The sequence below is a fragment of the Anomalospiza imberbis genome, chromosome 5, assembly GCF_031753505.1.
Source record: "Anomalospiza imberbis isolate Cuckoo-Finch-1a 21T00152 chromosome 5, ASM3175350v1, whole genome shotgun sequence".
Lineage (NCBI taxonomy): Eukaryota > Metazoa > Chordata > Aves > Passeriformes > Viduidae > Anomalospiza > Anomalospiza imberbis.
The window spans coordinates 47,121,371-47,138,777 of NC_089685.1; positions in this window are offsets into that span (position 1 = coordinate 47,121,371).

Sequence of the window (17,407 nt, forward strand, 5' to 3'; positions counted from 1 at the left end):
ACTAAAACATTAAAGAAATAAAAATGGCCTTGTTCTTGTTTAACTCTTCGGGTCACTTTTTGTAACATCACTATATTCAAGACACCACCATTCATCTTTGGCCCCCCTCACCCCCACTGCCTGAGTAATTGGTGCTTCTCATCCCTGAAAAGGGGTAGAGACACTTCTCCAACTGACTGGGATGTTGCAAGGGAAAATTAGTGGATATATGCAGCACACACTCAAACACAACAATCTTTGTGCAGGCACCAAATGCTATCAGGGAGTTGTTGCTATTTTTCTTCCATGACACAGCAATGATCCGAAAGGAAGCATTTTTGGGTAGACACAGCTAAGACAATCCAGCCAAATGGCATTTGATTGTGCAGTTTAGTGCAGATTTAGGCCTTACTTATCAGTGCCTGAAGCTGGGTTTGTTCAGCGATTTCCAGAGGAGCAGGGCTCCCCAGGTCTCCCCCTGAGCAGGCAGGCTGCCGGCACGGAGCAGGGAGCAGGAGGAGTTTGCCATTTCCCACATGTGGTAATTGATTTAGCAGCAGTTTAAAACTGTGTTCAGCTCCTTTGTGGCATTAAATCAAGCTCCTTGAGATGGATGACATACTAACCACATACTATCTCAAAATCCCAAGGGCTGTTTATTGTTCAGCAATTTATGATAGCCTTGTTAGAGCCCGGCATATCAGGCATCTCTGGAGTATGGGAAGGAACAGAGACAAATAGCACACAAACTATATCGAACAATTCATTACACTATAGTGTGGAAGCCTAAGCACAGCATGCAGATAACCCTTTTATGAATGCTGCCTTACTGAACAATAATCACTGTAATGTTTCAGATATTTAAATCATATTTATAATCACACATTTTAATGCAACATCCCTCATAAAGTTCTCAAGGCATTTTACAGGACGCATAAAGCACGGAAAAATACAAAATTTAAAAATGCAGATGCACCTACCACAGGTGCTGGAGGTAGGCTAATGAGGTAGATATACAAAAGTCTAAGCTGACAGTTTAACAGTTTAAGTAGTGCATATAATAATTCAAACACGTTTTAAGGTATCCTTAGTTATAAACCTGTCCTTTAACTAAATATTTGGGCTAGGTTGTATAAGTGCTTATTTTCAGTTTACAATTATGATGAGAAACAGCAACATTTTTTGGTTCCTTATTTAGAATTTGTGCTTAAAAGCTTTCATGGATCCCAAGCTGAAAGATGAATTATCAGGGGCGGTTTCCAGTGTGCCTGCTGAGCAGTGTTGTATATAAAAACACCTCTCCAAAGAGGACTGAAACCATTGCCTGGCTGCAAATTCCATGAGACCATGAGCCACATCCTCTCTGTTTCTATGTGTGCACATCCATTAATTAATGATAACATTCCATATTCATGGCCATCGGTGCTATCCAGCCAAGGCTCCCATTCATTCTTGTCTAAAGCAGCCCCTAAGGATGTTCCTGAGCTGGTGACCAGCACAGCTGTCCCCACACCAAACGTGTGAAACGTGCAGTAAAATTATGATCCTTTAGCACTCCACAGCATACAGACATCTGATGTGGACCTGGTTTGCCCAATGGAGTCTTAATTCTGATTATATACGTGCTGTTCTTCCTACCAGAGCAGGTAATTCCATCTCTTTGATTTACATTCCTTCTGGTAGACCACAGCATCTGAAAATCAAGGTTAAGTTACTGAACTGTCATGGAAGTTTTTCTGAGAAAAAAGTGTGTTTAATTCTGTGCCTGTTACTGTAGAAAATTCTGGAGGTATTTGCAACTTTCTAGGTTTTTTTTTTAAATTTAAACATATTTCACTATGTCCAGAAATAATTTTTAATATGTTGTAATGTGTAAAAAGTGTGGGAGGGTTGGGATCTTTTTCTTGATGGCACTATGTGCATGTGTCTATATTCACATGGCATATTTGTGGCTTTGATTCAAACTATAGATCAATTCTCATTTCTCTGCTTCGAGACATTTCCCTCTTCTTTGGAGTTAGAACTTATAAATTGGGATAAAGTGTCAGGGAACTTTAAATGAAAATATATGGTATTTTGATGTTTAAGGATCTCAAAAACAGTACTTCAGAGTTTGAAGGGATATAATTAAGGAGACAAACAAAAAAACCCAAACAGAAGCCAAAAACCTTATGGAAGAAATAGAACAGAGAGAGTTCCTGTGGTGAGAAAAGAACTGGCTAATCGACAGTGTCTGTGGATAGGAGCATGTTTTGGAGGATTTGGATTCTTCGTGATTTTTTTTTTTTAAGATCCTAATTCTATTTTTGCAAAGCACTCCTGTCCTGGGGGATGACTAAGGAAACCCATCGCGTCACAGGACATCTGCTTTTGGCTAGTGCACCACAGGGCAGCACCTTTCCCTGGCTCTTTGTGAGCAGCAGGTGAGGAGACCTGCTCAGAGCTTTTTCTAGATTTCTGTCACAGAGTCAGTCATCTTGGCAGAGCCTCTGGATCCAAACACCCAGCAGAGAGACTGGAGCTGCTGCCTGCACCCAGTAAAGGAAGCTCATGCCCACAGGGGGCTTTGGCTCAGCACAGCCTGGACTTGCCCATGCTTAAAAATCCCCTGTAGAGAAGCAAAAGTGATGTTCTGTTACAGGCACCAAAAAGGGCTGGAAAGGTTGTTCCTGTGTGGCCATGAAGGTGTAGCTGGGGCTAAAGCACAGGGCATCAGTTCCCAGCAGGGACACAGCCCAGAAAGTCTGGGAACATCGCTGTGCCCACATTCTCTCAACTCTGTCCCAGTCAAAAATACTGCTCTTTTGGAGGTAAACCTATACTGAGCTTTCTCTCATACTTCTCTCCATGTTTTTGTTGCCTCTTTTTCTGTCCAGTCACAATTTTCACCAAAAACAACATGTCGGGATGGTTTTTAGTGAGTGGCTTGAGCACACAATAGGTTATAGAGCTGCAAGCAGTCAGAGACTGTCAGCCTTACCTAATGGAATAACAGAGAGAGGGCAAGAATAATAGCTCCCTTGTCTGCTGCTCTATTAATAGAGGAGGCATCAATACTGCAAAATGACTGGTAATAAGAATCTGGTAATAAGAATATTTTAAGGATGGGGGAGAACCTTAGAAATAAATGAACTTTCATTGCTAGCAGGATTGTTGCAGCATAAATTAAATGCTTTTAGGAATTGTTTGTTTTGTTACTGGGCAGAAATATGGTATCAAATATTAGTTATTGTTGTTATTTTGTATTATTCTGTTTTTTAAAATGTTTAGTCATTCTTTTTCCCTTTAACATCCATGTCCAAAAAACACATAGAACTTCTGACCTAGGAATATATTTATACAACATCACAAATCTTTTCCATGGCAACAGGCCTTGCCAAGCTGTCACAAGCACCATAATGACAGATTTCCAAGAAGTTCCCAAATAAATATGATCTTAGCATGTTACAGGATAAAAATGCTTTCCCTAAGTGATGGGTAGCTCAAAGCAGCTGGCCCAGAGGTGCAGGTGGAGCAGTTAAGAGCCAATCCTCCACCATGAAAGCCAGTAGGAGATTCAATATTCAGTTAAGTCTGAAGCCTTTCTATTTGGAAAACAAAGAAGAATAAAGGCTAGTTCTTCAGACCTTTTGTCACAAAATTAAACATGACTGGCTCGGTCAAAAGGAATTCTTGAATGAATAAAGACCACTTCTCCAGAGCTGGAGGACTGGACCCTTCCAAGTCAAGAAATATTTAGAGTGACAGCTGGCATGGACTCTGCAGTGCATACATCTTCAAAAGGTCCCAAAGAAATGAAGGAATTCAGAATTGGGCACTGAGATCTAAAAAACAATCTCAAAGTCAGATTCTGCCTTGGAGATATTTTCTGCTTCTTGCTGGATTCCACTGGTGTCAGCAACTAGTAGGAATAAGGACCTTGGGAAATATGTTATTTAGAAATGAACAGCAGCAATGACTTCTGAGAAGTGGGTTCAGGCTGTCCCTCCCCTTGATATTTACAAGCAGCTAGATTTAAATAGGATATCTCTTAAGGAGGAACTGGTTCCTGGTTCCTGGTTCTGTTCTGGTACCTGTCCACAAGGTACCAGAGAACACCAAGTGGAGCCAGGTGCTGTTCCATGTATTTTTTTCTTAATGATCATAACAGTGGGACCCTGATAGTAGGGGTTTTTTTGGTACTATTGTACATTTTGTCTTCCATCTGCCTTCTCAGAACACCCTGCAAAGCCTTATCTTGCTCGTTTCCTCCCCTTACTCACTCTCAGCTTTATGCCTTCACTCATGGTGCCTCTTAACACATTAAACAGTCCCCATGACCTCATCTGTCAAACGTCCTTTCATTCACATCCAAAAATCTCTTAAAACCCACCTCTTCCAGTAAGCAAGCTTTCTCCTATTATAATTTTGTCTGTCTTTTTTTTTTCTTCTTGTCTCTCTTTATTTTTCACATTGTAATAGACAGGGCTGTTAGTATAATCAGAACCCAAAATTGCCTGACATTTCCCATTACAAGACTTTGTTTTTAGTTGCTTATAATTTTGCAGCTTTAAATTACTTAGGCTGAATTTTTCCATGCCAGGTGTCTCAAGCAAAATTTTTCTGGAAAGTTTCAGCTAGACTGCCTTAGACAGTTCTGAAAATGCAATTAAGGAGGAACGCCATGGTTTAGCCAGTTGAAAGAATTCTTACAAGCACTTTGTTCAAAAGCACTTGGGTTTGGAGTAGAGATTTCAAGGATCCAGTGAATCCTTTGCTCTGACTCTGTCTGTACCCCCAGGAAAATGTCAGTCTGTGCCCCCTCCCCCCACCAAAATTCTTACTTAAAACGAAGGCCTAAGGGAGAATTCTGACTCTTTGGCAGCTAAAGCTCTAATGCAGTAGGGACTGGAGTGGAAAAAATTAGAAAATTCCAGAATTAAGGTTGCTCTGGTAGCCTTAACAAGACCCCCACCTTGTGTGTAAGCTGCTGTTGCATTCTATATTTAATTATGTGATCCCACAGAGATTTCTTTCCCCCCACTAGGTCTGGGCCCATGCAGGGCACAGGAGAGACCTGTGCAGCCTGTAGTGAAGAAGGGCTCATTTGTTTGCTGGGTCTGAAAGGCACCAGCTCAAGAGCAGTGGGCAGGGCAATTAGGGAGGAGGAAAAATTCTGATTTACGTAGTCAAACACTTGCTGGAGATTTTGGGTGTTGCTTCTGACCCTGCCATAAGAGAGAAGATTTTAAGAGGCACTTAGCTGGGCAGCTCCATGGAAAATATTCAGCATCTACAGTGGAGTGGAAGAACTACAAATTTTAGAAAAATAGGAATCTGATTGTATATATAAGGGCAATATGAATGTACACACTTGAGAGAGGTCTGAATTACAACTTCAGAGACTTAATATTTAGGGTTTTGTGTTATGATCTAGAGCTTTTAGCCTCTTTTCAACTAGAAAAATTGTGTATTAAACAGTTAAGCCTCCATAGCTTGTTAGACTGGGACCCCATCTCTCTAATCCCTGTCAAGATAAATCGGGTTAAAACCTGCATCTCTGAATGGCAACTCTCACATCCAATATATGCCCCAAAACAATTATTCTCAGAATCTGGACCTTGTTTAAGACAAACTGCCACAGCTGGTGCTCAGAAAGCAGATCCTCCCAAGCAGCTGATAACTTTAGCATTTCACACAGCAAGGGGGAAGGTATCAGTGTGCCACAAAGATGGGAAGGAAAGTCTCATTCTCCTCTGCAAATCCAGTGCTGGCAGTGAACAGGGATGACAAGATGGGATGCACAGGATATCGCAAGGATGGGGCCTTCTTGTGTAAATAGGAAACTTCTCTGAGGGCATATAAAATGTTCATTTGAACAAAACACTTGGGGAAAAAAGTAAGGAGTGTACTTTGCACTCTGGCAGAATTTTATCAATCTGCAAAGTTTGCCATGAAGCCCTGGACATGCTGCATACAGTGTAAAGCAAAATAACAACTACTGGTGTTTGGTCAGAGCAATATCTATATCTCAGTAGATACTAATTAGTTGCCAAAAACTACTGTATATACATTACAGAGGTTAAAATCTCTCAGAAGGTTTTATTTCTGAAGCTGTTATCTTTTTAACACAATTTATTAGTCATATGCAGTTAGCACTTCTCTAGAAGTGAAATCAACATCATCACATTAAGAGCTGAGAGTAAAAAGGATAATTAACCAAACAACTGAACTGCTTCCTACAATTATTATTCAAATTCTTAGTAAAGCAGTTATGTTTTTTAAAAAGTAATCTGAGCATTTTATCTTGAAGTAATTAATTTTTATAGAAAAGTAGCATGAAAATCTTCTAAATGGGTCAGACTCCCATTGCACTGAAATCAGCTCCTTGTTTTAGGAAGATGTGTGGATTGATATATGCCTCACAGTCACATTTCTGTACACAGGAAGGCAGAAGAGCTCACTTTGAATTAAGAAAAGGTAAGCCTCATCCAGGAAGGCAGGAGTTTTATGAACCTTTGAATTTATTTCATATTTGCCTTCTTTTCCAGATTTAATTACAAAAACAACCTAAAAGAATCCCCTGAAACTCCACCATCAAATTAACTCAGGGCTGCACGTCTCTGCTGCAGAACAAATATCCCTTGTAAGTGTTAGACGTTTTGAGGGGGGTGGATCTTTTTAAAGAAATTATTCTTGCTGTGCTTAATATGACCTTCTCTTGACCAGCAATTTTTCTTGTCTCTCAGGCTTGTTTTCCTGGATGTCTCCTAAGCAGTCTGAGAGTTCCGTGCAGGCTGAGCAATGCCTCAGACTCTGCAGTCTTCCACAGAGTTTCTAACTAGGTTAAACATCTTCACCCACCCCTGTTCTGAATTGCCATATGCCTGCAACTTCAGTGAGCTTTGATGGATGGAGCTGTGAGGAGGCATTTCAGAAAGACTCCTGGCTCCTCTGCTCAGGTTCTTCCCCACCAATGACTGAATTGTTTACCCGCACAGCACTTTTGCAGCTATTGGGAATTTTTCATCAGCTTTGCCTAATTTTTGCAGCTATTGGGAAGTTTTGATTGGCTGTGCTGAGATTCCTGGAATTTTTTGCTCACCATCCCCAGAAACAGGAGATGAAAAGTAAATAATTTATTAACTGGTGCTTCACAGAAGACAAGACTGAGGAGCAAGCAAACCAAAAAAGGCTTGTGCAGAGTCATGTAGTGAAGCATTTTCACCACCATCTCCAAGATTCCTGATTTTGGTACCAGCATGACAGCTACATGATTACACACCACAGCCTGGGGCTGCTCTTTGATCAAGGTAAACTGGCACTTTTGGCAAGCACAGGTTTTGCTCCTGCTCTTTCTCCCCAAAGATGGCACAGAAAGTCCAGCTGTGACAAACAGGAGGACCCAAGGTCACAGTGATTAACCCAAAGACCATTTCCCAGTGGATTGTCTCGGATGATGTTTTCTAAAAAATCACTCCATACCACACATGGGCCAAAGGTCACACAACTCTTCCTCTGGACCCTTCCCTCTGTCACACTGTCTTTGGTGACACCAGAAGTTCAATGTCTGGGGAGAACAGTGAAACCTACAGGATTTTGTGGAGCGTGTCAGGGAGAAGAAGAGAATATGACAGAGCTCGTGTCTCCTCGTCTGAGGTGCCTAATGTACTGCCATCTCTTCGCCTAAGGGGTGGAATATTTTTGCTGCCTGACACAGTCTTTCAACAGATTTCCAGCCAGGAGAAACCACATTGTGCTATGAGCTAGAAGTGCCAGGCTTTTGCCTGCGTAGACATTCTCTGGGAGATTTTTGTGATCCAGACATCATTTCTGTCTTCTTGTCTGGAACACCAAGAGTCTGGAGATGCCACATTGCCACAAAGCAGAACAAATAGGTTATTAAGAGCTTGCCTCACATAAGCCATGCAGAAAAGACTTTGACTTTAATGAATCAAGGCAAAGGATGAATAACTGAAGGCCTAAGTCTCTGGGTGACCTACCCTCTGATATTTTTGCTTTGGCTTGCAGGAGCCTAAGCCCTGAACCAGCACATTATGGAGAAAGGTCTGGAGAGCTTGTCTTGTGAGGAGCAGCTGAGGGAGTTGGGAGTGTTTAGCCTGGGGAAAAGGAGGCTTAGGGGGAAACCTCCTCACCCTGCACAGCTGCCTGAAAGAAGAGTGTAGCCAGGTGAGGGTTGGGTTCTGCTCCCAGGTGACAAGTGACAAGATGAGAGTGAACGGCCTCAAGTTGCACCAGGTCAGGTTTAGATTGGACATCAGAAGGAATTTCTTCACAGAAAGAGTGATCAGAGGATGGAATGGGTTGCCCAGGGAGGTTGGGGAAATCATCATCCCTGGAGATGTTTGAGGAAAGATGGGATGTGGCACTCAGTGCCATGGTCTGGGTGACATGATGGTGTTGGGTCAAAGGTTGGACTTGATAATCTGAGGCCTCTTCCAATCTGATTCTCTGTGATTTTCATGCTAGCATGCTGTGACAAAGATGTTTTGAACTGCATTTTTAAATGTATTTTTTTAGGAGGACCTTTCTGTATGCCTCTGCAGACTCCAAAGGACAGGCTGGTCCTGTGTGTGGCAAAAGCCCCTTTCCCTTGGTGCTACATCTGAGCAGACACAGTCCCCCTTGCTGCCTAATTCAGGATGCTCTGTGGTTCCAAGATATTCACCTGGAGAGGAAATCCCCTGCTAAATTTAAGCATGAGATACAAGTGGGCAGTGGCAGATGTACATAGCACAAATGGAGTTCTCAAATTGCCAAAATTGTGTCCACTCCTTATCTTCTGTGAGTCTGGCAAACACTCCACATACAGACCACACTCACCTTACAAATATACATGTGCATGTTATATTTTAAACCAAGATTTAATTTTAAATCTTGATTTCTGGATAATTCTGGGGCATCATTGCAGATGGGCACTACATTACTAAATAGCCAAGCTGGAGGCTCCCTGCAGAAGAATCACATATTAAATGTATATGTGATTTACTGTAGAATTTTTCCTATTAATGCACATTATATTGACATTTACTGTGAGAATTCATGCTTCATAAACATGGAATTGTTCTGTTTTCTCAATGTGTGCCAGTTTCCTATAAATACAGAAATTAGGTAGCTATCACGAAAGCTATCTGATAGAATTCAAGAATAGATAAACAAAGAATAGCAATGCAATTTGGTCATTAAAATTCTAAAAAAAAAACAACCAAAAATATATCTGCCCATTATCCTTTTGATGAATCTGGCCTTTTGCCTCAAAACCACCACTAATTTCAGCTGGCATAAGAAGATCATTTTATGAATCCTACCCAATGTTTGCAGCTCTGAACCAGAAATGCCAGTCAATAACAGCTCATTATCATTATCCAGATGAGAGGCAAATTAAACATGGGAACACTGTGCTGCTAGAACGCAAAGGCTGAAATTCAAAACAGCACAAGCAAGAAAAATTTGGCCTAAGATTGTCTACACAAAACCTTAAGGATTATCATGGCTGGGTCTGAATCTGTATTTTTTCTCAACACACTGGAGCATCCTTGCAAAGATGTAGGTGGAGCCTACAGAAGTCCTACAGGATTCATCCTTTCCAGAGAATTCTGCTAACCAAAATAAAAACTTTTTGCAGGAAAGACAGAATTCAGCCAAGGCTCTGTCTAAAGTCAGCCTTCTTCCTTGATAACTTGTCTTCCCACCACTTTGGCAGCCCACTTGAGTGGCCAAGTTCCCAAGACTGTTTCAACCCCTCCTGGCATGTTTTCCTGGGGTGCTGTCAGTTTTGCACCTGAATGACTCCACAGAACCCAACTCCCATACCAACCCAGATTTTAGAGCTCTAATTCTTCTTTCAAAGCCGGAATTCTTCAGCATTTTGGGTAGGAGGACAAGTACCAGTGTGAAGCTCCTCAGAACTTTGCTCTCCTGCTGCTTTGGAGAGTTTGTGCTCTGGCAGTGCCTCTGAGAAGGTGTCCCCAAATATCAGAGTCCAGGCACTCAACTGAAGCACACCAGGAGAGCCTGAACTCTGTGACAATTTAGAAATCTTTTTTTGGAAAGTTTCTTTTGGAAACTGGCTGCTTAGAAAACCTTTGAGATGGAGGCTGTGCCTCCACTGTGAACAGGGCAAGGTGGGCCCAAAACACACAGGATACATTTAATTTCCCCTGGCAGCTGAAGCATCATTGCCCTGACAGAAATCACCTGACAATTCAGGACATGAAAGTTTCACTGACATTATAAAGACTGTAGAGAAAACCAGAAATTACTTGGAGCCAGAGTTTAATAATCTTATACTTCGGAAAAAAAAAGAGAAATTTATACCAATTATATTAATTTGGATATGGGACCACATTTTGCAGAAGTGTGAATCATGCAAGATTATGACTGGAGCTTTTTGGGCATAAATACCATCCATTTATTTAAAAAAAAAAATTAATCTGTTTTCACCTCAATGACTTTACTTCCCCTGATCATAAGTAGTTAGAATTCTGTCTGGGTACACATGTGTGTCTGTCTATGTTGTATATAAAAAGTTTAATTTCTTCAATCCAATTCTTGGACCTGTTAAATCTAGTGTGGAAATAGTTGGGTTGGTTTTTTAGTCAAGGTTTTGGATAAAATGTATTTTTCTTTTGAATAACATAATCCAGAGGTTAAAAAGTCAGTGGTAGTGGGCTTGCTTATGGCAAGTAAGGGAAGTGTTAATGTGAAAAACCCCTCAGATTAGGCTATAGGGTAAATCTAAATAAAAAAGACAGTCAGTGTAAAAAATGACAACACATCACTGTGGAAGATGAGAATCAATGCAGCTCTTTTACATGACAGATTTTCTATTCAGACTAAATATATTCTGTCTTGAGCATATTGTGTATTGCCCTGACATCATTTTGCCTTTATTCACATACTGTGGTAATGCAATCTACAGCATATAGACTCCCATTGACAGCATTTTGCCTTTCCTCAAATCATAACATTGTCTATGCAGACATCCACTGACATTGTTTTGCCTGTGTTTTCCACTCTAGACTCACAGTGACACTGTCTGGCATTTCATTATGTTCCATCTCAGCAGGGTTCAGCAGGGTTCTACACCAATTATTAAAAGTTGTAGCCAGGCTGCAGGATGCTCTAATAACACAAGCTGGCTTCCAGGTCTTACTGGAGGATCACAAAATGGGGCTCTATTAGGAATTTATTGCTTTCTTAATCTGGGAATGCTTTAACAGCATAATTAGTGAGACAATAAAAATTTTACTAGTTCAGATGGAGTTAATACATCTATAACTGCATAATAATCTATAACTTCCTCTTATTTAATGACTTTCAAGTCTTGCTGGCATACTTAGACAAAAAGAAAAAGTTGCCAGCATGAAGTGACACCAGGGAATCTGGTGAGTATCAGTGTTATCAGCTCCACCAGAGAATCTGTGGTCAGTGCTGGCATGTGCACTGCAGGATGGAATCTCTTCTCCCAGCTGTCCTGGCACATCTGTCCATGCAAATGGATGGAACATAAGCCTGACTTCACTCTGCAACAGGTGTGCAAAACTCTTGGTTTAAAACAGGGTTTATGATTAATTTCGTAGCATGTCACTGGGCCTAGATATTTCTGACAGCACTGGAATCCCTTGTGATATACTGAGTGAAAATGCAGATGTGGAAAATGTGAATTTAGTGGATGCAATGCTATACTGTTATTTTCTAACACATGTGAAGTACTATCACAGTTCAGGGATGCGTGCATCCAGGGGTTAAAGAAAAGCTCACATAATTTTATTTTGAAAAGGCTTCTGGGGTTTTATAATGCATTGACTCTATCTGGTAAACAGAAAGCTGGTGTTACTTCTTTTTATTTTCTCTAAGCAAGGAAGCCTTTTCAAGGCATAGAAACCATTTATCTGTCTTAGTCAAGGTGATTTCCATACCAAGGCCATTGTCCCTGCAGTGAGACTGTGATTATGTGAAGAGTAATTGTGTGTGTGCATATTTGTATACCTTTACATTGTTTCCAGATAAAATTAATGAAAAAAGCCCACAGTGAATACAAGGAAATGTGCTTTTCCTGCCTTTCAGAGAAGTATTAGTATCTACTTCATATTTTAATGAATTACTGTGCTGGTAAAAGCTGTATCTGTCCATCGTCTGCTGAGCCAGAGTGGTCTTCATTATGCTGCAGACAGTTTGCTCCCATGAAATGCTGCACAGACTGAGGCACAACCATCATCAGAAGCAAAATAAAAACTTGTCATATACAATTCTGACAGCAAAATGGAAATGCTTGCAAAAGATGATTATCTATTGAAATATATATAGTCCAGAGGGCAAATGTTCATTCAACATATTGACAACAAACACGCAGCATCTTTTATGAATGCTGTCTTTCCAGTTCCCTCTGTGACTTTGGAGATCTCAGCATATGTACAGGGCATTATTTCTTCTATCAGCCCAAATCCTGAGATAGTGTCAAGTGCCATTGCTCTGCAGAGTTTGCAGATGTACACATCTTACAGTGGGTGACAGCAGTGCCTGGAATTTGTGTTGTGCACAACACTTTGCTACTCTAAACTTAAAGGTCAAATTATATTTGTTTTGTTATGTTGGGTTTTGTTTTTTTCCCTAAAACATTTCCGTTAGGAAGATGGTGCTCTTTTAGTTATTTTCTAAGACAGTCTGGAAAGTTTTTGAACTAACTTTTCCATACAAAAGCCTGAAGCTCAGATGAAACATTGCACAGTAGTCGCTTTTTCTTTTACTGCAGCCACATGTAACTGTGGCAGAAAATGATTAAAACAAAGTGAGACTCTCTGACTTTAAAGTGGGTTTAATTTCTTTATGAGCTTTTCCTATCATTTGATTCATAATTATTTTATTTCGTGCTCTTATCTTATAGGAACTTGTCAAAAAGCTTTTGAAATCTTAATAAGTAGGTTCACAGGGTCTTCTTTGGCCACAGTTTTCCTAACCTTTTCAAAGAAGACAGAAAGCCTTTAAATTAAGCTGATCTGCAGGCAGCTAATTTTTGTAGTTACAGAAAATAACTGACTTCTGTAGTTTGGGCTATTCTTTCAAATATAAACATTTAAAAATAAAAATGGAACAGCTTTTAATGCAATCTGTGTTTACTTATTTGAGTTAATAAAATCACATAATATAACTCAGTATTGTGTTAATGTGTACTGCTTTATGCTATATAAAACTATATTAATTGATGTTTTACAGTGCTATAGCACTTGCTGTGCAGCCCAGAGGAAGAACAATTCTTGATTTTGCTAACACAGTATTTACCAAAGCCGAAAAAAACCCTTTGGAGACATGAAAATATGAAAGGTTATTGAAGAGGTTTGTTTGCATTGGTTGCTATTGAACTGTATGAATTTGAACTCAGGATGCCATGTAAGAGAGGAGTTTGCCACCTGCTTGGGAGAGCCCAGATCTGTTTTCATGCAGCTCCTGGGAGTGGCTTTACACCTCAGTGGAGCTGTAGCTGACACCACAGTAAAGAAAGGAGAGCAAAGCTGATGTTTGTCCTCCTTAGATATCATAGAATGGCCTTGGTTGGAAAAGAGCTTAAAGATCATCTTGTTCCAACCTCACTGCCATTGGCTGGGACACCTGCCAGAAGACCAGGCTCCTCAAAGTCCCACCTGACCTGGCCTTGAAAGTGGCAGCCACAGCTGCTCTGGGCACCCTGCACCAGGACCTCACCAGCCTCACAGAGGAATTCCTCCCCAGTACCCCATGCAAACCTACTCTCTGTCAGTGTGAAGCCATTCCCTTGTCCTGTCACTCCGGGCCTTTGGAAACACTCAGGTGTTGCAGCCAGAAAGAAGCAAACCGAAGGAGTAAAGAGTGCAGATTTATCTCATCCGAGGAGTTATCCCAGATGTTCACACAGTCTCCAACATGCCAGGTAAAACTGCAGCACTACAGCAATTATCTTTGCATTGAAGCTCAGAGCACGGGCTGAACCCAGGGCAAGAAATGAGCTTAGACCTGGCTGAAAAGGAGAGTACCATCATCCCATTAAAGCCAAGTGCTGAGGAGGCAGCCATGAGCTAGCAGGAAAAGGTGTGACCTGGGTGGCACTCCATGCTCTGGTGCAGAGCAAAGAAGCTGGGGAAGGCCAGAGGTCAACTTCAAAATGTCAGGTCTGTGGGGAATCTCAATTTATCACTGCATGGTTAGTTTAAAAAGAAAGAAGGAACAAACCTCTTTTGTCGCCCTGTTCTTTCGAGAGTTTTAAAGTTTTTTAGAAAGTTTTCTATGCTTTTTAATGTTTACAAATTTCTACTGGAACTTTTTGACAGTTTATATAAACAATGATTGTTTTACATTCTTCTTTGTGAGTAGAGAGAATTGATTGGCTGTTGGTTTGACCAGTGTGGTTGGAGAAGTGATAATTTCACCCTCCAATCCACTGTCACTTTTACTATTCTATATATAGTAGAGTCAGAAAATAAAGTTCTCTCTTTTAGTTCTTTTCCTTCCGTCTTTTACATAACATACATTTGTGAGTTATTTCTTGTCCTAGTGTAACACCTCTTTCTGAAGTAAAAATTAATAATAAAAAAATTCCTTAACCCACGTGAGCAAAATAGCAATCGTTACTACACAATAGATCAATATCCAACTCCCAGGAGCAAAGGGACAGGGAAACTTTGCATTCCAAACCCCTGAAGAGTATGGGGGTCACCTAAATCGGTTTTAAAATGTCTGTTCAATTTTAATGCTATTTTCTGTACTGTGGATTTTGAACCAGCAAGAGTTAAGTAGGCTTGTCTGAAATTCAGTGTGAGACTCATTTAAATGCACACTTCTGCTGAGCAGGGTTTGAGAGCTCCTGAAAATCTATGGTGGCAATGATGTAACCTGACCTATTACCTCAACAATTTTACGTGCCCCACCATGCAATTCATGCGTGGAATCACTGGCAACAATTACAGGAGCACTGGGTGAGATATAAAACGGTGCAATGTGACAGCTAAATGGTAGTTTTATTTGTTTATTATCTTGAAGAGTCCTTATTTAAAAGCCACTTTCCACTTTCTTTCTGCATGGAGCAGTTGTCACACTCAGCATCCGCTTGGATCTGTGCTGTGATTGGGATCTTCAGCTGTGCAGTGGCTGCCTGACATGTTTATTTCAGTACTTAGAACAGAAGGATAAAACCAATGCCCTTTCCAGTATAATACTTCTCTGTAAAGACACCAGAGTATCTCATGAATAGTTCTGTTGGGCAGCTTCCCACCAAATGTTTATTGTTACATCTGGAACACATGATCACATACACATGGGTGCACTGCTCGTTGACCAACTTATCAGCTGCTCAGTATGCTCCTGCCATTCCACCTAAACATTTTAAGAGAAAAGGAATAGCCCAAACCCATGCTACCTTATACACCTTCTATTTATTGACTTCAAGAATACTTAAGCAAGATCTGTATTTTATCAGGTAGACCTCAGAATAGCCAGCAGTGCAGTGGGAGCAATGGTTGTGGTCCAGGTGAGGGCAGCCATATGAAACCCTCTAATTTTAACACCACAAATAGCCAAAGTGTGCCAAGGAAACCCATCTGTGTGATAGCTCTGACTGTGTGGCACAGTCCTTTCACAAATTAAAAACCATCAGTCTACATTTTGGGCTACCAAGATATCCTGGGTACCTTGAGTAAGCACAAATTCCTATGCCACAGAGTACCATTATTCAAAAGATAAGTACACCTAGATGTCTCTAGCTATACACTACTATGTTTAAAGTACTAGTGGTTTTCTTTCCCTTTTGTCAAGAGCTCTGTAGTGCAGTGTTAGCAGATAAGGATTTGGCACCTCCAGAGATAAGGCCCAGACCTTTTCTAATTCTGTTCAGGTCTACGTCATATGGTGAGGAGTAAATTAATTTTGCAGCTCCAGATCAGAGATCAGGTGAGTGGCAGCAAGACAACCACAGAATTTTTAGATCAAGGGATTCTTTTTCTTTAAATATGCACTCCATGAAAAATACAAATGCTGCCTTCAGAGCAGTGATTCAGGCATACCCAGATGTCCTTATCTGCATCAGAAAATATGACTGTCCTCCAAACCCCCCTGTTAGATATTTACTGTGTGCTTCATGGCCTGGGTCCTGGAACTGGAACAGTTGTGCAGGGAAGGGAAGAGGTAGCCCATGGGCAAGCACTCTGATTAATTTGCATTAAACCACAGGATGGAGCTTGAACTTCTCCAGGCACATCAGTGTGCATCAATCAACCTTGTTTGTTTGTCTAGTGTGAATGCGTGTGTGGATGTTCAAGCTGAACGCTTTAAATCTCCTCAGCATTGGTAATATTCCTTCTTGCAAGTAAGCCTCCATAAGAAAAAAAATGTCCTTTGATGTTTTAGATCTCATGGTTGCCTTCTTGGGTCATAACAGAAAGCAAGAAAAAGAAATGCAGCCGGTACATGAATAAGTAATATTGAGAAAAATGACCAAATAATATGGATAGACAAAGGGATTTACAGTGCAGCTGCTGGGCACACACAGCTTCTGGAAGCATTGATGGAGCTCCCCAGCCCTGGTAGTCCTCCCAGACTGCTAACACAAATGTTTACCTCTCCAAAAGACAGATTTGCTTTAGCTCTCTCAGTCATAAATTCAAGACACATATTGCTCAATCTCCCTTCCAGAAGGTATTGGTTCCAAAGTGGTGGGGTTTTTTTGTTTTTTTTTTTTTTTTTTTTTTGGGTGGGTTTTTTTTGTTTGTTTTTTTTTTTTTTTTTTTTTTTTTTGTTGTTGTTGTTTTTTGAAAGAGGAGACAGTTTTTTTGGCTGTGGGGCATTGAGAGTGAGTGAACTAAATTAATATTTGAGAAACAAGTTGTGTTAATGGCAGAGGGGAACTGATAGATAAGCAGCCATGGGAAATCTATCTAGAGGGAGGACAAATGAGCACAACTTGACTCTCATGTAACCCCTAATCTATTTATAGGAGGAAGAGTTGGAAATGAAGTACCTTTCAACAGCAGTTTAAGTCAACAACTAAAAATAATTGCCTTCACTTTCAAACTCCAGCACTTGTGCAGGCAGCACATGAACAGCCAATTTCACACTCCCAGACTCTGGCAAAACGTTGACAAAACAAGTTCCTCTTGGAAAAGGAGAAAAAGCCAGCCCTGCCTTTCCTGGCCTTAACAAGCCTCCCGTTTGTCAAGGAGTGCAGGAAGGGATCCTGTGCTGCAGAGGCAGGAGCCCATCATCAAGGACTGCCCAGCTTTGCCTCTGCAGCTTGAGGAGGCAAAGTGCCAGTATCTGCCTGCACCAGTGTCCCAGGCAGGGTGTGCTGGCCTTTGTGCCAGTGCCACACTGCTCCCCTCATGCCTGAGGAGCCCAGCAATGCTGGCAGAGGAGCACGGAGCTCAAACCCTGCCCCTGGTGAAAGCACAAGGTGGATGGAGCC